A 21003-nucleotide genomic window follows, 5' to 3' on the forward strand; every position below is an offset into this window, starting at 1 on the left:
GTGGTCCCAAAAACCAAGTCGCAGTTTTACCTCTAAGCCAGTGGCTCTTTGGGGCTGTAACAATGGTCCGGAGTTTTTTATGAATGGAGCTGTCAAGTTCCCTACAAATTCCTTGAAATTTGTAGTCTTTTAGAAGTTGTAAAGAAAGCGATACTCAAAAGGATTTATGAATGTGTTTTTAATTTCAAGAAAGATTTTGATGGTATAATCTGTTTTATGACCTTACCTGTGTGTGTGTATATATATATATGTGTGTGTATATATATATATATATTTTTTTTTTTTTGAGATGAGTCTCACTCTGTCGCCCAGGCTGTAGTGCAGTGGCGCGATTTCGGCTCACTGCAACTTCCCCTCCGGGGTTCAGGCGATTCTCCTGTCTCAGCCTCCCGAGTAGCTGGGACTACGGGGCCCGCCACCACGCCCAGCTAATTTTTGTATTTTTAGTAGAGATGGAGGTTTCACCATGTTGGCCAGGCTGGTCTCAAACTCCTGACCTCAGGTATTCCGTCCTCCTCGTCTTCCCAAAGTGTTGGAATTACAGGCGTGAGCCACCGTTTCCGGCCGCCAATAGTTTTATAAAACATTTATTTCGGTTTAATTTGGGTGGGGATTATCTTTTCACTTGTAGATAACCAACCGCTTCCCCCCAAAAACTTCAACCAGGGAAAGATAAACCACTCAGGGTCTCTATTGATCAAATGGAGAAGGCAGAGCCTAACCTGAAAAAAATGTATTGCTGCTCTGTTATCCACCATATTTCTTTCTTTGATAGGAAACACAGTATCTTAAAGGCTCAAACTGGAGTAAGCTGGTCTCAGAATGGCTTTAGTTTGTCTTAACTGGAAGGAGTCGATTCCAGCTCAGTGTATCTTGCTAGCAGTCAGCCCAGTGAAATTGCTGAAGATAAGGAACTTTGCCTACAGATGAAAGATAGATAAGAAGGTAGCTGCTGCGTTTTAAGGATTGTTTGGCTGTTCTGGGGTGCTATATGCGTAGCTTCACTAGTGTGGAGGACAGCGAGGGAACATTTTTAGCTAAGAATAACAAGAGAATCATTGGCCACTTAGTAAAATTTCCACTAAATTATTGAATTGTTTAAAGGAATTTAGACTTTGTTTCCAGAAGTTGCATTTTTGAGCCAGTTGTTGTGATCTTTGTACTAAATCGCACTTTTGCTTTAGGAGGTGGGGGTAACAATATTTTCTTGTTTCACAATTCAGGTTATTGAATGACTTGAGATTTACAGATTTAAGATAATTGGATTTTGTTTTGTTTTTAATTAATTTTTTTGAGACAGTCTAGCTGTCTGTCACCAGGCTAGAGTGCAGTGGCGTGATCTCGGCGCACTGCAACCTCCACCTCCCGGGTTCAAGCAATTCTCCTGCCTCAGCCTCCCAAGTAGCTGGGATTACAGGCACGCGCCGCCGCCACCCCCAGCTAATTTTTGTGTTTTTAGTAGAGACGGGATTTCACCATGTTGGCCAGTATGGTCTCGATCTCCTCACCTTGATCCACCCTCCTTGGCCTCCCAAAGTACTGGGATTACAGGCCGGAGCCACCGCGCCCTACCTGTTTTGTTTTTAAAGCAAAAAACCATTTGGCACCTCAGTGATTTGAAGACCCTGGGCTGTTAAATCTGATTCTGAAAACCTACCATGTAGTCCGTCGTATTTTGTGAATGTAAAATGTTTTGGTTTCTGATTTTGAATAAACTTGTAGAGTAGACCAATGTTTGTCTTTATGTTCCTGGCAAATCTGTAAAAAGGAAAGATAAGCTTGTCATTGGAGACGGCTTCTGATGTTTCATAAATCTTTCTGATTTTTGGTGTCTAGAAAAGAGTGTATATTTGCAAGGTGAGAATTGTGAGGAATTCCTTGCTGGTGCTGACATTTAATACATAAGAGATTAGTTTGGAAAGATAAGATTTCCTTGTTAACTTTAAAAAAAAAAAAAAAAAAAAAAAAAAACGGGCCGGGCATGGTGACTCACGCCTGCAATCCCAGCACTTTGCGAGGCCGAGGCGGGCGGGTCACCTGAGGTTGAGAGTTCGAGACCAGCCTGATGAACATGGAGAAACCTCGTTTCTATTAAAAATACAAAATTAGCCGGGCGTGGTGGCGCATGCCTGTAATCCCAGCTACTTGGGAGGCTGAGGCAGGAGCATCGCTTGAACCCGGGAGGCGGAGGTTGAGGTGAGCCAAGATGACGCCATTGCACTCCAGCCTGGTCAACCAGAGCGAAACTCCATCTCAAAACAAGCAAAAGACAAAACCAGAATGTAAGTTGGATGAGGATAGGGTTTTGTTTGCTTGACTTTGCCTATTTTATTATGTTGTATCTTGTGGCTAGAAGAGCTCCTTAAATAGTCTCAATGAATAAACTGGAGAAATAATTGAGCAAGAATCTTGCATGCTATAATGCCAAATGTAAATAATCCTGCTTTAAAAATGTTGTTAGCCGTGGACATAATTGTTCAGTAGTGACTTACAAGGAATGTGAGTTTTAACTAAGATAACGCCGAGGTCCCTCGGAGTTGCAGTAAACTTACTATTAGTCCGAGCAGCCTGGCATGCAGTGTGTTTCCACGCATTACTGGACATTTCCCACTTAACAGTTTGAAGTGCGGTGAGTGGCTTTGCGCTGTGGTTCAACCCTGACCTGCAAAAAGTATTTTTAAGAGGGAGGAGAAGTGGGTGATAAACACACATGGGTAGCATTTCTTAATGTGAATTTCATGTTGTCAATGAAAACCTGATTACTTCTTTTTTAAACATTGAACACATTTTTAAATATTTTGATTTTTGTGTGTGCATGATTGACCAATCTGTCTCTACAGTTGGTTCCTGAGCCCTTACTATGTACAAGGAAAGACTGAAAGATGTTTGTATAATGACTTTAATATGCATAGTCTTTATTATTAGCGTGTTCATCCTCCACGTTTATTGAACATGAATTATGTATAATTTGAGCATAATAGTATTATTGTAAAATCCTACCAAACATCTTTTTAAAAAAATAATAGTTCTGAGATAAATGTTGTTATACATGATACAATCATCGATTTTTAAATGTATTTACGGAGATTTGCAGCCATCACTGCAACGAATTTTAGGACATTTCCATCCCCCCAAAAGAAATCCATTACCTATCATTCTCCATCCTCCTGCCCACCCCCCCACCACCTTTGCCCCTGGAAACCACTCATCTACTTTCTGCCTCTATAGATCTGCCTGTTCTGGATATTTCAGGAATCCTACAATATGTAACGTTTTGTGCCTGGCATCTTTCACTCACTGTACTGTTTTTTAAAGGTTCTTGCTGTGTAGCATAAGTCAGTACTTCATTCCTTTTTATAACTGAATGATATTCCATTATATGGCTATGCTACATTTTGTTTACCCATTCATTAGTGGTTAACATTTGGGTTGTTTTCACTTTTTGACAATTGTGAATAGTGCTATTAAAATACGTTTGTGTACAATTTTTTTTTTTTTTGAGACGGAGTCTCGCTGTGTCGCCCGGGCTGGAGTGCAGTGGCAGGATCTCAGCTCACTGCAGCCTCCACCTCCCGGTTTCAGGTTCAAGCAATTCCCCTGCCTCATTCTCCTGAGTAGTTGGGATTACAGGCACCTGCCACCACGCTTGGCTAATTTTTGTATTTTTATTAGAGACTGTGTTTCACCATGTTGGCCAGACTGGTCTTGAACTCTGGAGTTCAAGTGTGATCCACCCACCTCGGCTTTCCAAAGTGGTGGAATTACCGGCGTGAGCCACCGTGCCTGGCCTTTTGTGTACAGATTTTAGTTTCTCTGCGACAGATATCTGGGAGTGGAATTGCTGGGTCATATATCTATGTTCAAGTTTCTGAGGATGCACAGCAACTTTTTAATGGCATTGATTTTTCTAGTACTTAGGTAGAAGGGTTAAAAGCTTAATGGGATACTGAGTAACTGTTTAAATGAATGAGGAAATGCAACCACAAGGGTATCAGTATGTTGACATGTTGTAATACTGCCTTCATGGTTTGGTCACCGTTTGGTTTTTTTACATTGTGCTTGGTTACAGAACAGTTTGAAATGCTGCTCCATAGAGAAGATGCTCCCCAAACTTGCACTTCCATTATTGTAAAGGGTGATGTTTTAAAGCAGTTTGTTTTCAGTCTAAACAAGCTACCAACCTCAATTAAACCATGTCCACATGTCTTAGTGTAATTCATGGGATGTAGTCCACTCTGAAGAAGTAGAGGAAGAGAGTTCTGAGTCAGGGTGAGGGCAGAGCAGCTGTCTGTACCATTCTTGTCCTCGTCCTGAAGAGGAACAACATTGGTTGGTCCACATCATTTGAAAACGAGATCGTAAGCCTTTTTTTTTTCTTTAAACAAAGTAGTGCGTGGTCATTTTAAGGAATTTGGAAAATATAGGATGTTAAAATGATGGTTGAAAATGATCTCTTAATTCCATCTTCTTTCCTTCCAGTTATTTGTCTCTGAGTAACACAATTGGGTTGTAGTGAAGTTCTTTGTTTTTAATCTTTATTTATTTATTTAGAGACAGAGTTTTTCTCTGTCATCCATGCTGGAGTCTTCACTCTTATCACCCGTGCAGATATTGGCTCACTGCAATCTCTGCCTCCCCGGTTCAAGCCATTCTCATGCCTCAGCCTCCCAAGTAGCTGGGACTACAGGCTCCCCATTCCACCACACCTGGATAGATAATTTCTTGTAGTTTTAGTAGAGAGTGAGTTTTGCTGTGTTGGCCACACCGGTCTCGAACTCCTGGCCTCAAGTGATCTGCCTATCTCAGCCTCCCCAAGTGCTGGGATTAGGATAACAGGCATGAGCCACAGCGCCCAGCCTTTTTTTTTTTTTTTTTTTTTTTTTTTAAAGACGGAGTCTTGCTTTGTCGCCCAGGTTGGAGTGTAGTGGGGCCATCTCGGCTCACTGCAAGCTCCGCCTCCCAGGTTCATGCCATTCTCCTGCCTCAGCCTCCGGAATAGCTGGACTACAGGTGCCCACCACCACGCCTGGCTTATTTTTTGTATTTTTAGTAGAGACGGGGTTTCACCATGTTAGCCAGGATGGTCTTGATCTCCTGACCTCGTGATCCGCCCGCCTTGGCCTCCCAAAGTGTTGGGATTACAGGTGTGAGCCATGGCGCCTGGCTTTTTTTTTTTTTTTTTTTTTTAATACTACATTGTGAACATTTCCAAAATGTTCCATTTTAACTGGCTGCTTAGCTGTCATATGAATAGCATAACTTAATTCTGCTATTTTTTGACATTTGGACATGATTTCCAAGTTTTCTTTTTCTTTTTCTTTTTTTTTTTTTTTTGAGACAGGGTCTTGCTCTGTTGCCCAGGCTGGGGTGCAGTGGCACGATCTCGGCTCACTGCAGCCTCTGCCTCCCGCGTTCAAGTAATTCTCCTACCTCAGCCTCCCTAGTAGCTAGGATTATAGACATGCACCTGCACTGCCCAGCTGATTTTGTATTTTTAGTAGAGACGGGGTTTCTCCATGTTGGTCAGGCTGGTCCGAAACTCCCGACCTCAGGTGATCCGCCCGCCTCAGCCTCCCAAAGTACTGGGATTGCCGCTGCGTCTGGTTTTTTCTCTGTTTTATCTTTGAATTGGGGGGTGTGTATTTTTGAAAACTTGATTTAACTTATTTTCTGGAAAGGTTGCATGTATTTCCATTTCTCCAATCAGAGCTTGACAGTGTCTTGTTTATAGGGGTGAGATTTTAAACATTTTTTTCCCCACAAATGATGATGTGTGAAAACAAAATGTGTCTTTTTTAATGTGGTGAGAAGAAGTGTCTCTAAACTCTTACTCTTTGACTTTTCTACCATCTCCTGCCCAGAGTTGGACTTTGTTTCCTGAAATCAAGTCTCCTGACCCAGCAGTATGAGCCCAGTCCAGTCTTACTGAAATGCTCTAGGGAGGGTGACCTTGGAGGCTTGATTAGCCTCTTGGCTTCCAGTCCTATCTCATTTTTGCTGCCTTGCTCCAAAGACTGATAACACCAGTACGGCACATTCAGGCCTCGGTTAGACTCTTGGCCCTGTTACCTGCTGTGTGACATTCAGTCTGTCACTCAGCCTTTCCAGAGCTTCACTGGCCCATCTTTCAGATGAGAGTAAAGTGAGACAGTGCCTCAGAGGGCACACAGCACAGGTCTTGCCAGCAGTGCTGTGCCCTCTCACGGTTAGCTACTGCTGTCCTTGCCCAAGGTGAAGAATAGAAGTAGGAAGAGGAAGTCAGGGGTCAGAGTAGAGCTGCTGACAGCCAGGAGGTGCACCAGCTGATCCAGGACATGGTACTGGGTGATACTACGGCCTACCAGGTGCCTTCTAGAGGTGCCACCTCTTCCAAGTGAGCTCTGAGTGGAGACCAGTGGAAGAGGTGCTTGAAAGCGGGATTGTGTTTGTTTTTATTTTATAATGAGATTAAGAACAGTGATAATGGGATTAGTGGAGGTGCAGCAGCTTTGGGGGCATCCACCCTGGGATGTTTGCTGCAGAGTTTGGGGAAATGATCCAGCAGGGGAAGCTGGCTCAGTGTATCCTCAAGCCTAAAATGTAACTTACCCATCTTAAGAAAACCTGGTTATCTGAACACAAAGACATGGTCAGAGAGCCGGAAGGCACTGGTGGGCCAAAGTTTTTCCAGAACACAGGAACATTTTTATCTTTCTGGCCTCCATTGGCCCTGATTCTAATTATATTGGCATGTGGGCTTGGTGAAAGAATTCTGGTTCCCAGGAAGGTGTAAGGTCTCCCTGGAAAAGTTTGGTAGAGTAATCCTAGCAGCTGGATGTGTGGAGGTCCTGACTGGGAGCCTGGCTACTGCTGATTGACTTTGGGCCTTTTGACCAGAAGAACCAGTTAATTCCAGTTACTTACTAGGAGTCATTGGGATCCGGTTCCACAAAAGTTGTTGCTTTTTGTTTGTGTAAAATGCAATTGAAAGATGTATTTTCTTTAGAGGTTGGTCACATAATCTAAGCATTAACTTCAAATTAAGAGAATGTGAGTAAATTTGACATTTGTTCTATTTTTCATTTGTCTTTTTTTTTGAGACGGAGTCTCGCTCTGTCGCCCAGGCTGGAGTGCTGTGGCCGGATCTCAGCTCACTGCAAGCTCCGCTTCCCGGGTTCCCGCCATTCTCCTGCCTCAGCCTCCCGGGTAGCTGGGACTACAGGCGCCGCCACCTCGCCCGGCTAGTTTTTTGTAGTTTTTAGTAGAGACGGGGTTTCACCGTGTTAGCCAGGATGGTCTCGATCTCCTGACCTCGTGATCCGCTCGTCTTGGCCTCCCAAAGTGCTGGGATTACAGGCTTGAGCCACCGCGCCCGGCCCATTTGTCTTAGGTATAGACTGTTGTGTCATTCCTTCCCTCCCTCCCTCCTCTGCCTCCCCACCCCCGCTGCCCCAGGCATGTGTTAGCCTGTTCTGCCCAGCTGGAAGTTTCTGGGACCTTGGGCTGTGGCAGACAGCGTTGATTGGGTTTGGGTGGAGCTGTGTACCAGAGTGGGAAAGGAGAGAGAACACCATGGAGTTCACTGTCGGGTGCAGTCCCAGCCGCACCCCCTTCTGGCCTTGACCTCAGGGGAGTTAACATCATCTCCGTGTAAGCCACAGTGTTCTCTTCTGTAAAATGGGATCAGTGTGCCTGCACAATGACAAAAGGGGGACCATGTGGGTTCTGACCTGGGCCTCATGTCTAGTTGTATAAAGATGCCTGGGACTCTCCAGAAAGATGGAGGCTAAGGAGTGCTGGTTTTGTTCTCTGCCTGAAAAAGTGAGAAATGCTGTCCAGGCCCTTCCTACTTAGTGTGTGTGGTCACCTTTCCTTGTCTTGGTCCCCACTCAAGGCTGAAACTCTATTTGTTCTTAGCTGCTCTTATGTCAAGAGACACTGGTACACTGTCACCAGGGGAGAGGTGTTGGGCTTGGTATTACACAATTTTCAGAAACGTGAATTAGTAATTCTCATGTCCTTGTGTGTTGCTAACGTCCCCAGTTGTTTTTTCTCAGGCAGTAACATATGCATGTCTATGAGTGGATTAGCCTTTGAGGTTTTCTTTTGTGTAAAGAAAAGGGAAGAGGGTGAGAAAAATTTGGGGACTTCATACTTGAAAATTTTACATGCTGTTCGAGGATACATACATTTTGTGGGAGGAGATCATTATCATGAGAGTTGAAACAAAAAAACTACATGGAGGTGGAACCTGCCAGCCCAGTGGTGGGTGCCAGTCTGGGCCATACTGGGCTGCTGGGGCACATTCAGCAGGGAACATCTGTCTGTGTCCTTGGACCCGTTGCCTATCCACTCTAGCCTCAGTTTTTCATATATAAAGTAGGGCAGATAGGTTTGGGTTCCAGAGAAAATTGACCAGAATCTGGATTTTAAGAGAAAGCAGTACTTTTTTTTTTTTTTAAGAGATGGGGTCTTGCTGTGTTGCTCAGCCGGCCGGACTTGAACTTCTGGGTTGAAGTGATCCTCCTGCCTTAGCCTCCCAATTAATTGGAAGAAAATAATTCTTTGTGTGTATGTTTGTTTGTTTGTTTGTTTTTGAGACCACTCCATTGCCCAGGCTGGAGTGCAGTGGTGCGATTTCAGCTCACTGCGAGCTCCGCCTCCCGGGTCCACGCCATTCTTCTGCCTCAGCTTCCCTTCCCGAGTACCTGGGACTACAGGTGCCCGCCACCACACCCGGCTAAGTTTTTGTATGTATGTATGTATGTATGTATGTATTTTGAGACGGAGTTTTGCTTTGTTGCCCCCAGGCTAGAGTGCAATGGTGCAATCTCCGTTCACTGCAAGCTCTGCCTCCCGGGTTCCTGCCATTCTCCTGCCTCAGCCTCCCAGGTAGCAGAGACTACAGGCCCCCACCACCACGTCTGGCTAATTTTTGTTGTTGTTGTTGTTATTTTGTTTTGTTTTTGAGATGGAGTCTCGCTCTGTCGCCCAGGCTGGAATGCAGTGGTGCGATCTTGGCTCACTGCAAGCTCTGCCTCCCGGGTTCACGCCATTCTCCTGCCTCAGCCTCCCGAGTAGCTGGGACTACAGGCGCCTGCCACCACGCCTGGCTAATTTTTTTTATTTTTAGTGGAGATGGGGTTTCACCGTGTTAGCCAAGATGGTCTCGATCTCCTGATATCATGATCCACCCACCTTGCCTGACCCCTTTGTTTTGTATTTTTTAGTAGAGATGGGGTTTCGCTTTGTTAGCCAGGATAGTCTCAATCTCCTGACCTTGTGATCTGCCCGCCTCAGCCTCCCAAAGTGCTGGGATTACAGGCGTGAGCCACTGTGCCCAGCCTTCGTTGTGTGTTTTTAAACCCATGGGTCATGAAACAAATCTAGTGGGTTGCAGTTGGTGTATGGGGAGAAAAGGGAAATGTCAGAGAGTGTCCCAGTTTTCAAAGATATTTCATAAAACCTTTGCTTTGATCTTAGGTGTTGTGTACATGATAAAATGTGTTTCTTTTGGGGGGGTCATATCAGAGGAGTGTGAATTACATTGGTTTCCATGCTACTTGATGGCAGTTGTGAGTGCCTTGATTTTTTTTTTTTTTTTTGGTGCCATTTTGTGATCAGTTTCTTCATTTGCCCAATGATGACTGTTCTGGATACGCTTTCTAGTAGCAGGTGAAATGCATGGATCTGTAGTTTCTTTTCTTCCCTGTACCCACTGTATTTTAGGAGCTTTGTAGGGGACGGTGTGAGGGAAGTTGAAAAAGCATGGAGTGGTGAAGGTCTAGTAGTTTGCCACAGGTGAAACAAGAAGTATGTAGAGTGTCAATTGTGTGCATGTGTGGTAAGCTACTTGTCGATTATTCTCAGATGTTGTTCTCCTAACTTTATTCAGTTGACTATTAGGAAATGGTTGTATTAGTTAGGTCTCTCTCTGGTGTAAATAACAAAGTTAGCTGAAGCAAAAGGGGATTTGTTGCCTGATGCCACATGAGGCTTAGAAGTAGTTGAATCTAGGGGCTTCACAATGACTTCAGAACTTGTTCTCTGTCACTAATGTTCTGACCTCAAGGTCAAGAGCGAGTCTTCCCCAGTAGTGCTCTCTGATGACAGTGGTTTCTAGGTTGGGTCATTGTCCATCTCTGACCATGTGCAGAATGGGAATGCTTAACTGGCTTGCCTCAAGCATGGCGCCTGTAGCTGGTCTCTGCCCTCCACTCCCTTAACCCAAGTAGTTGCTCCAGCGGCATCTTGTTGATATGAGGCATGCTAGATGGGATGCTTTGTCCAACGGACAGAGTCCGTCTTGTCTTTTCTGCCTCCCTTCCTTTCCCTTCCCTTTCCCCTCCCCTCCCCTCTCCTCCCCTCCTTTCCCCTCTCCCTTCCCTCTCCCTTCCTCCACCTCCTGGGTCAAGCGATTCTCCTGTCTCAGCCTCCCAAGTAGCTGGGATTACAAGCACGTGCCACCATGCCCGGCTAGTTTTTGTATTTTTAGTAGAGGCAGGGTTTCACCCCGTTGGCCAGGCTGGTCTCAAACTCCTGATCTCAGGTGATCCATCCGCCTTGGTCACCCAAAGTACTGAGATTACAGGCATGAGCCTGGCCCACAGTCCTATACTGAAAGTAAAATGTACCCCCGAACTTGAAGCAAGAAATTTTGATTGGCATACTAGTTTGTAAACCAGAATTAGTGGAAAATAGTTCAGAATTAAGTTACTCACAAAGGGTAGGCTGAAGATAGTTAAGGATGTGTGTATCCCAAATATTTTCATAGAAGATGAAATACACTGTTAATCTTACCTGTGTCAGGCATAGAAGGAGCTCTGGGAGAAGTCAAGCCAAATCTCAGGAGTCACTTGGGTGGGCTGAAGGATGCAGTTTGGAGGGAAAACAGCCCTGAAGGGAGCACAGGAGTGAGACCAGCTTAGACAGTTGAGGAAGGGTTCAGGAAAATCTTGGATAAGAGACCAGGTAGATATAAAGTTTCAGTAAATGCTTACAAGATTGGAATTGTATTTGTCGTATTAGGTCTCTCCCCCATATAAATAACGAGTTATATAAATAACAACTTGTTATTTATGTGGTAACTTATGTAATTTATATGGTATATTATTATGAGTAACTTGTTACTTCAGGAGACTGGATTCATCTATCTTCCATGCCTGCAAAAGCTACAGTTGTAATTTTGCTATTTACTAAGCTGTTTCCATACTCAAGTTCTTGTAGTCTGCTGCTTGGCATTCCGTAAGCATTACAGAAAGCCGCCTCAGATTTCCATAATCAAAAACAAGTGTTAAGTTCTACTGTAATAATCGTTTTCCTACAGTTCTTACGGTTGGAAATATTCGGTCCTTTAGGAGGCTCAAAATAATTGAGTCTAGTGGCTAAGAATGGGACTGACCTTGCTTCTCTCTAGATCATCACTCCTTAAGAGGAGGCTGGAGGTCTCCTTGAGTATGCTACAAATGCTTTGGATCCTCTCTCCACAAAAATGCACATGGGCATAAATATTGAACTCTAAAGACCAGGCACCAGAATTAATTTCCTGATTTTACTCTGAGGAAGAAAAATTTATTACGATGTTGGTTAAAAGGCTATTGATGGCTTTTTTGTTTTTTTCTGTTTGTTTGTTTTGGAGATAGAGTCTCACTTCGTTGCCCAGGCTGGAGTGCAGTGGCATGATCATGGCTAACTGTGGTCTCAGCCTCCCCATACTCAGGTAATCCTCCCACCTCAGCCTCCTGAGTAGCTGGGGCTACAGACGTGGGCCACCACACCCAGCTAATTTTGGTATTTTTTTGTAGAGACAGGGTTTCGCCATGTTGCTCAGGCAGGCTGGTCTGCAATCCTGGGCTTAAGCAGTTCATCTGCCTTGGCCTCCCAAAGTGCTGGGATTACAGACATGAGCCACCTCACCCTGCCTCTTGATGGTTTTGAATACTTTTTATTTTTATTTTTTAAGACAGGGTCTTGCTCTGTTGCCCAGGCCTGGAGTACAGTGGCTTGATCTTGGCTCACTGCAGCTTTGACCTCCCAGGCTTAAGTGATCCTCCCACCTCAGCCTCCTGAGTAGCTGTGACTACCATGTGTGTCACCATGCCTAGCTTATTTTTACTTTTTGAGACAAGGTGTCACTCTGTCATCCACGCTGGAGTGCAGTTGCTCACTGCAGCATCGGCCTCCTGGCCTAGGTGATCCTCCTACTTCAGCCTTCCAGGTAGCTGGGACTACAGGTGTGAGCCACCATGCCCAGCTAATTTTTTGTATTTTTGTGGAGACGGGGTTTCGCCATGTTGCCCAGGCTCCAACTTCTGGGCTCAAGTGATCTGCCCACTTCGGCCTCCCAGAATGCTGAGATTACCGGTGTGAGGCACCGCTCCCAGCCTATTTTTTATTTTGTGTAGAGATGAGGTCACCCTGTGTTGCCCAGGCTGGTCTTGAACTTCTGGACTTGAGCAAGCCTCCTGCCTTCTTTGCTTCCCAGAGTGCTGGGATTACATGGGTAAGCCACTGTGCCAGGCTGGTTTTCAAATTATCTTTTTTTTGTAGACATTTACAACTTGGAAACAGGGTGGATCGCCCATTTTAGTTTGTCCTTGTAAAAATCCTCCAGAGGTTTCACAGAGTTATCAGGTAACGTGTCAACAGTGGTGTGAACCTTCCCAGGGCTCCTGTGCCCCCAACTTTGTCAGCTTGTGCTCTTTCCTGGGGATAAGGAATTTGAGAATGTACCAGAATTGGGTCTTTTGCAGAGGCCACAGATGAGGGTCTTGGTACTAGGGCTGTTCACTGAAGCTGCTGCTGTTTGTAAACTGTCTCCATGATTTGCTGTTGTTATGGAGCCTTTGCTGCAGAAGGTAACTGAATGGTTTCTAGCCAGCCTGATTATTTGTGTGGTGGTGTTGGATGTGGATAGGCTTACGAGATGTGTGCTGTGGTCCCTTACGTGGCTTAATGTGTGCTCTCTGCTGTGGGACATTTGCTTATGCATGCACTTGAACCTGCAGATTGAGGAAGAAAGCCTATGGGAAAGTACCATTCTTCACCATGACATGCTTATGTTTAGGGATATCGGCATGCTACAGCAAGCAGTGTACACAGTGCCACTCTCTTTTTCCTCACATCCCTGTCTGGTGGAAGGAATAGGAAATACAATACCATAAACTTGAATAATTCATACTTCTGTAATTGGGGCAGAGTTGAGTCAGAGGATGGAAAAGAACTCTTATTACTTCTAAGAATAGCACCTATTACAGACTCTTTTCACCCCTCCCTAATCTCTATAGTTTGAAGATTAAACTTGTATGTGCCAATGGATGTTTTCTCTCATTCATTTACCATTGGTCTAGGCTTTTATTAATCCCATTTCTCTGCTCAGTTGGATTGCAGTCTTAACTGTACAGGCCTGATTTTTGTAACTTAAGCAATTTCCTCTTTCTATTCTGTAATTAAGAGAAATAAGATCATGTACGTGAAAGAGTTCTGTGAAAGGTGGTGCTGGCTGTCTGTAGGTTGTTTTCATTTATAATCTTCATTAAAAATTACTTGGCTCTGAAGCACTTTTCAGTTATAAAAAACTGCCAAGTATTAGAGTTGTGTGTATATGAGACTCTTCATTTGTTTTCCTTTTGACAGTAGGAAACCATTGAGCTGACAGATTAGCTGCCTGGAAATAATACCACCTTCATGTTCATCTATTTCAAAATAATAGCTCACCTATCTGTAATTCCAGGAATGCAGTTTTAAATTTCCAGTGTTGGAGCAGTCTCTCTATTGGGCCCTTTTGAGTTTCATAGCATGCTGCCTGCAGCTTGCCTATCTTCAGTCTTTGGGCCTGTCTGCTCTGGTAACTGATGTCCTTTGCGCTCCTGAGAGCTGGTTACCCTTTCTGGCCTCCTTCCCCTGACCTTCCTGAATACCACCACCACCATTACCCCCGCCACCCCCCCACTCCCATTGTTCACCTTAAAGCAGTCCTTATCTTTGTTGACTCTGAAAAGTTCAGGGTTTGTAGCAAATAGCTGTCTATGAATAGGCTTCCCTGTAAAGTATAAAACTACATTTTCTGACTGAATGCTTGACATCTTCCTTAATTTTTTTCTGTTACTTACTGCATGCCTATTCTAAAGTGGTGGAGCCAAACATCCATCAGTCCAGTTTCTGTGTCAACCATGGTGCTGTAGGGAGCTGCAGACCTGGTCACTTCACTGCCACGTTGCTCTCCCCAGACCCTGAGCTTGAGGTCACTGCTGCTGATTGTTCTGTCTTAGCAAATATTTCTAAGACTCTATGCATTCCTTAAGTCCTCAGAAAACAACCATATACATCCCGGTTTGCAGATGAGGAAGCTGATGCTTGGAGAGCTGTCCCTTGGGCAGGGTTGCAGGGTCACAGAGCTGGTAAGTACTTGGGAGCACTTGTCTCCAGAGCCTGCTAGCTCCTGACTGCTGTGGCACAAGCTGTGGGAGTCCACCATATTCAGCTTTGTTCTCAATGAACTCAGATGGTTTGGATGGTATGTAATGAGCACAGGGTACAGCTCAGAAGTGCTCTCCAAGACGTCCAGGCAAGGCAGCCTGAGAGGGAAGAGACCTTCCAACTGGGAGCATAGGAAGGGGGCTAGCGTTCAGTCTGGTTCTTCAGTGAGGACAGCAGAGGTTTAGACAGAGACCTGAACGAGTCTGAAAGCAACGACCTGTCCCTTGGAGGTACTCACCAGGGTGAGGGGATGGTCAGAAGAGGGATGCAGAACGCTGACTGGACAGGTCTCCTTTTCACCCAGACATCTGGTCAGTAAAAACAGTGCTCCCCTCCTGAGGAGTTTCTCATGAAGACATTCACAAGAGTGGAATTTAAACCTCATCTTGAAAAAGTTTCCGCTAGAGAACCAAGTTGCATTGATTTGGTTTCACTTCCATTTTTTCTTTTTCCTCTTTTTTTGTTTCAAGATGGAGTTTGGTTCTTATTGCCCAGGCTGGAATGGAATGGAATGGTGTGGTCTCAGCTCACTGCAACCTCTGTCTCCCAGGTTCAAGTGATTCTCCTGCCTCGGCCTCCTGAGTTGCTGGGATTAAAGGCATGCTCCACCACGACTGGCTGATTTTTCTGTATTTTTTATTAGAGACAGGGTTTCACCATGTTAGCCAGGCTGGTCTCGAACTCCTGACCTCAGGTGATCCACCTGCCTCGGCCTCCCAAAGTGCTGAGATTACAGGTGTAAGCCACCACGCCTGGCCTTCACTTCGTTTTTTCTTTTGCTACTCAGCACAGGTCTGGGGGGAAGTCAGTAAACTGGAGTGTGTCTTTAGTCCAGGTGCCCCAGGCTCGTTAAAATTATGGTGTGAACTGGATGATCTTTCAGGATTGTGGTGAGCTGCTCAGTCTTGAGGTGCTTTTTTTTTTTTTTTTTTTTTTTTGAGGCAGAGTCACCCAGGCTAGAGTGCAGTGCTATTATTTCAGCTGACTGCAGCCTCCACCTCCCGGGTTCAAGTGATTCTCATGCCTCAGCTTCCCAAGTAGCTGGGAATACCAGGCGCCTGCTACCACGCCCAGCTGGTTTTTTTGGGGGGGGGGGGGGTGGTATTTTTAGTAGAAATGAGGCTTCACCATGTTTTCAGGCTGGTCTTTAACTTCTGATCTCAACTGATTCACATGCCTGGTCCTCCCAACATGCTGGGATTACAGGCGTGAGCCACCATGCCTGGCCCTTGAAGTGCTGCTTACTGTAGGGTAGAATTGACTTCTAGCTCATGGGTGCTTCCCCCTCCCCATCCTCTTAAGGATTCTGTTTCCAAGGGAATTTCCTGCCTGCCTCAGGCACACCAAATGGGACTCAGTCAACATCCATGTCCAATGTGTGTGCTGGATGTGCTCGGTAATCAGACACTGTTCTGCGTTCTGCACGTGCATTTGATGGTGAACGGAGGGGTTTCCCGTGTGTGTGCTGCATGTACTGCAGACATGACAGTGAGTGAGGCAGGGGTTTCAGGGATCCTAATGTCTCCAGTGGTGGAGATTGTTGCACAAAGATCCTAATACCCCTGTGCTAGAAAGGTGGTGATTGATTTAACAGGTGTGCCCTGAGGATTTTACTTTTACATCTTTTCTTTGACTTTGTGAAATGACACATGATCTCATTCAGTAGGAAATTGGCTCTGAATACCTGAGGGGGGGAAAAAAACCCCAGTCCAGAGAAAATGGTAGAAGTGGTTAAACTCCACGCACAGTGCTACTAGTAAGCCAGTTGAAAAGTACACCATCAAAATAGAATAGATGACTGCAACATGATTATGCTACCCTGAAACCACGCTGCGTATAGAATAGGACCTACACTCCTGTTGTGTGGCACCCTGAGCTCCTGGGTTCTGTGACTCACTGTTGCCTCATTCAGTTCATTTGATTCTTCTTCCAGACATCCCCCAAACCCCATTCCCTCCATCTTCTGAGGTCTGGTTTGGACCTTACTTATTTTACAGTGTACTACTACCAATTTCCAAAGCAGTGCCGTCCAGGGGGACTTTCTGCAGTGTTGGGAATGTTCTGCAGCTGGGTTATCCAGCCTGGTAGCCACTGTCCCCTGTGGTAAGTTGGGCCTTTGATGGGGGCTTGGAACACTCAGTAGTGCTGTTGTCAACCTGTTTTGACAGGTTTTAGAGAAAATGGGGTCCCTTTAGCTCCTTGACCATGTGGAGCTTGTGGAATATCCTCATGGATGCTGTCATTGAAGCAGTTGGATGTACAAACCTGGAATGCAGGGGTGGATCTAGACCAGACGTGGGGGTGTTGGGCATCGCCAGGAGGATGGGTGTGAGGTATCCTCCCAATAGGATGTCAGAAATGGAGTCCCAGCAGGGTCCCAGACTTGAGAAAGCCAGGCCCATGTGTAGTAAGAACACAGATTAGTGAATTTGCTTTAATCTCGGGAATGGTGAAGGGCATTTCTTTCCAAAACAGTGTATCCTAGAGTGAACTCCAGTGACCTAGGTAAGTATCATGTTTTCTAGTTTTGCCCTCTGTTCTTGGAGCCTAGAAAATTCCCCACTTCTCTTTGGAATTTGCTTTATCTGACATCTTTAATTCATTCTATGCCTCCACACCCCCACGTCCTCCATGTTGTGAGCAGGGTTTTAGGAGAAGGACTGGCACATTTTGGCACATTATGTTTGTGTGTGGAAAATGGGAAGTGCTGAGCTGTGGTACTAGAAGGTGCCAGTGGTGGGTCCACCTGGAGTGAGTAAACCAGTGGTTGAGATGACTTGAAAATATCCCCTGTTGATGTTTCAGGCAGGATGGCCCCTGAGTTCCTGAGGCAGAGGTTCTTAAATTTGGCATGTGTACTCCTCCCTCTCACTCATCATGGGGTTTTTCTGGTAAGCGCTTGATGTTTCTGGTTATTGAGCAGTTATTTGTGTTGAGTGCTGGGGACTGTCTAGGTGCTGGAGGTCAGCGGTAAGCAAGGTGAATGACACCCACCCTCCTGCCTGCTGAGTTCATGTGCTGGGAGACTGTGGGGCAAATGATGCAGCCTGCTTGGCTTTTTTAGTCTATGATTACAGATTATTAAATATAAATATTAATGTATTAAAGTTATTACTAATTCATGACATTCACACCTTTTTTTTTTTTTTTTTTTTTTTTTTTTGAGACAGAGTCTCGCTCTGTCACCCAGGCTGGAGTGCAGTGGCGTGATCTCGGTTCACTGCAAGCTCCGCCTCCCAGGTTCACGCCATTCTCCTGCCTCAGCCTCCCGAGTAGCTGGGAGTACAGGCGCCCGCCACCACACCCAGTTAATTTTTTGTATTTTTAGTAGAGATGGGGTTTCACCGTGTTAGCTAGGGTGGTCTCCATCTCCTGACTTCGTGATCTGCCTGCCTCGGCCTCCCAAAGTGCTGGGATTACAGTTGTGAGCTACCGTGTCTGACTTTTTTTTGGGGGGGAGGTGGAGTCTCGCTCTGTTGCCCAGGCTGGAATGCAGTGGTGCGATCTTGGCTCACTGCAAGCTCTGCCTCCCGGGTTCACGCCATTCTCCTGCCTCAGCCTCCCGAGTAGCTGGGACTACAGGTGCCTGCCACCATGCCCGGCTAATTTTTTGTATTTTGAGTAGAGAAGTCGGGTTTTCACTGTGTTAGTTGGGATGGTCTCTAGCTCCTGACCTCGATCTGGTGGCCTTGGCCTCCCAAAGTGCTGGGATTACAGGCGTGAGCCACTGTGCCCGGCCACCATTCACACTTTTTTTTTGGAGACAGGTCTCTTGTCATTCAGGCTGGAATGCATACTGGCACAGTCTTGGCTCACTGCAGCCTCCATCCTCCGGGCTCAAGCTATCCTCTCACCTCAGTCTCCTGAGTAGCTACGCCCGACATTTTTGTTTTGTTTTGTTTCGTTTTGTCTCACTCTCTCACCCAGGCTGGAGTGCAATGGTGTGATCTCGGCTCACTGCAACTTGCGCCTCCCGGATTCTAAGCGATTCTCTTGCCTCAGCCTCTGGAGTAGCTAGAATTGCAGGCATGCGCCCCCACACCCGGCTGATTTTGTATTTTTTGGAGAGACGGGGTTTCTTCATGTTGGCCAGGCTGGTCTAGAACTCCTGACCTCAGGTGATCCACCCGCCTTAGCCTCCCAAATTTCTGGGATTACAGGTGTGAGCCACTGTGCACAGCCTTTCGTTTGTTTGTTTTGGTTTTGTTGTTTGTTTCTGACGAATTTTCACTTTCGTTGCCCAGGCTGGAGCGCCATAGCATGGTCTCGGCTCACTGCAACCTCCGCCTCCTGGGTTCAAGCGATTCTCCCGCGTCAGCCTCCTGAGTAGCTGGCATTACAGGCGCGCACCACCACACCCAGCTAATTTTTTGTATTTTTAGTAGAGACGGGTTTTCACCATGGCCGGGGTGGTCTTGAACTCCTGACATCAAGTGATCCACCTGCCTCGGCCTCCCAGAATGCTGGGATTACAGGTGTGAGCCACCGCCCCAGCCCCTTTTTTGTATTTTTAGTAGAGATGGGGTCTCACCATGTTGTCCAGGCTGGTCTCGAACTCCTGAGTTCAAGCAATGTGCCTGTCTTGGCCTCTCAAACTGCAGGGATTACGAATGGGAGCGAACCGTGCCTGGCCAGCGTTTGTTTTTATTAGTAGTGGGTGTTTATTCACTTGCTTTGTGTAGCATTTCATTTGACCCAGCCCTGTGAGGGCATTCTCCCACGTTAGTATTGAGGAATATGGGCGGAACCTGTTTGCCTATGCATGCAAATACCTGTGTGTTCAAAACATAAAATGCAACATCCTAACCATTTTACAGTGTAACCTACATGCATATTGTTGTGCGGATCACTAGAAAGTTTTCATCTTGCAAAGCTGACACTGTATCCTTCAAATAACTTCCCTTTCCTTCCTCCCCCCAATCTGTGACAGCCAGTCTTCTGCTTTCTGTTTGTATGAGTTTGACTACCATAGTTACTTCATTTAAGTAGAATCAGACAGTATTTGTTTTTTTTTTTTTTTTTTTGAGGTGGAATTTCATTCTTGTTGCCCAGCCTGGAGTGCAATGGTGTGATCTTGGCTTACTGCAGTATCTGCCTCCCGGGTTCAAGTGATTCTCCTGCCTCAGCCTCTCAGGTAGCTGGGATTACAGCACCTGCCAGCATACCTGGCTAATTTTTTTTTTTAATGTATCTTTAGTAGAGATGGGATTTTACCACGTTGTCCAGGCTGGTCTTGAACTCCTGATCTCAGGTGATCCACCCACCTCTGCCTCCCAAAAAAGTACTAGGATTACAGGCGTGAGCCACCGCGCCCGGCCAAATCAGACAGTATTTAGAATTTGTCGTTTGTGATTTGTTTTTTTGTTTTTTTTTTTTTTTTGAGACAGAGTCTCGCTCTGTCGCCCGGCTGGACTGCAGTGGCCGGATCTCAGCTCACTGCAAGCTCCACCTCCCGGGTTTACGCCATTCTCCTGCCTCAGCCTCCCAAGTAGCTGGGACTACAGGCGCCTGCCACCTCGCCCGGCTAGTTTTTTGTATTTTTAGTAGAGACGGGGTTTCACCATGTTAGCCAGGATGGTCTCGAACTCCTGACCTCGTGATCTGCCCGTCTCGGCCTCCCAAAGTGCTGGGATTACAGGCTTGAGCCACCGCGCCCGGCCTGATTTGCTTATTTCACTAAGCATAATGTTCTCCAGCAACAAATACTGTGTTGTGGCATGTCAGAATTCCACTCTTTTGTTGATGGACACTTGGGTTGCTTCCACCTCTTGGCTGTTGTGAAGAATGCAGCAGTGAACATGAGTGTGCAAATATCCACCTGCCTACTTTTTTTTTTGACACGGAGTTTCACTCTTGCCCAGGCTGGAGTGCAGTGGTGCGATCTCGACTCCCTGCAACCTCCACCTCCTGTGCTCAAGCTATTCTCGTGCCTCAGCCTCTCAAGTAGCTGGGACTACAGGCCCCTTGCCACCATGCCTGGCTAATTTTTGTATTTTTAATACAAACAGGGTCTCACCATGTTGGCCAGGCTGGTCTGAAACTCCTGGCCTCAAGGGATGCATCTGCCTGGGCCTCCCATAGTGCTGGGATTACAGGCATGAGCCCCTGCTCCCGGCTGTCTTGCTTACTTTTTGAACACATGTTAGAACTAAGAACTTGGATGCAGAAGCCTGCTGGGGGGCTTTAAATTCCCTATATCCTGCCTCCACACGGAAGCTGATTTTGGGGATGGATATTGGGCATCTGTGAAGAATAGACACAAAGGTATGAGAGATGGGAGATGGTTCAAACAGTGGCGCAGCCAGGTGTCTTTCAGGACAGCCTAAAGGACTATTTAAGGTGTGGCGCAGTGGCTCATGCCTGTAATCCTAGTACTTTGGGAGGCCGAGGCAGGTGGATCACCTGAGGTCAGGAGTTCGAGACCATCCTGGCCAGTATGGTGAAACCCTGTCTCTAAAAAAAATACGTAAAAAACGGCCTAGTGGGGTGGCTCACGCCTGTAATCTCAGCACTTTGGGAGGCTGAAGTGAGTGGATCACGAGGTCA

The 21003-nt window shown here is 46.0% G+C and overlaps 1 protein-coding gene across 1 annotated transcript in view; it reads left to right on the forward strand.

The window, feature by feature from the left end:
• BRD4 (bromodomain containing 4) overlaps positions 1-21003 on the forward strand; it is a 99547-nt gene that overhangs the window by 875 nt on the left and 77669 nt on the right.

This window comes from Rhinopithecus roxellana, chromosome 8 (assembly GCF_007565055.1).
Source record: "Rhinopithecus roxellana isolate Shanxi Qingling chromosome 8, ASM756505v1, whole genome shotgun sequence".
Taxonomy (NCBI): domain Eukaryota; kingdom Metazoa; phylum Chordata; class Mammalia; order Primates; family Cercopithecidae; genus Rhinopithecus; species Rhinopithecus roxellana.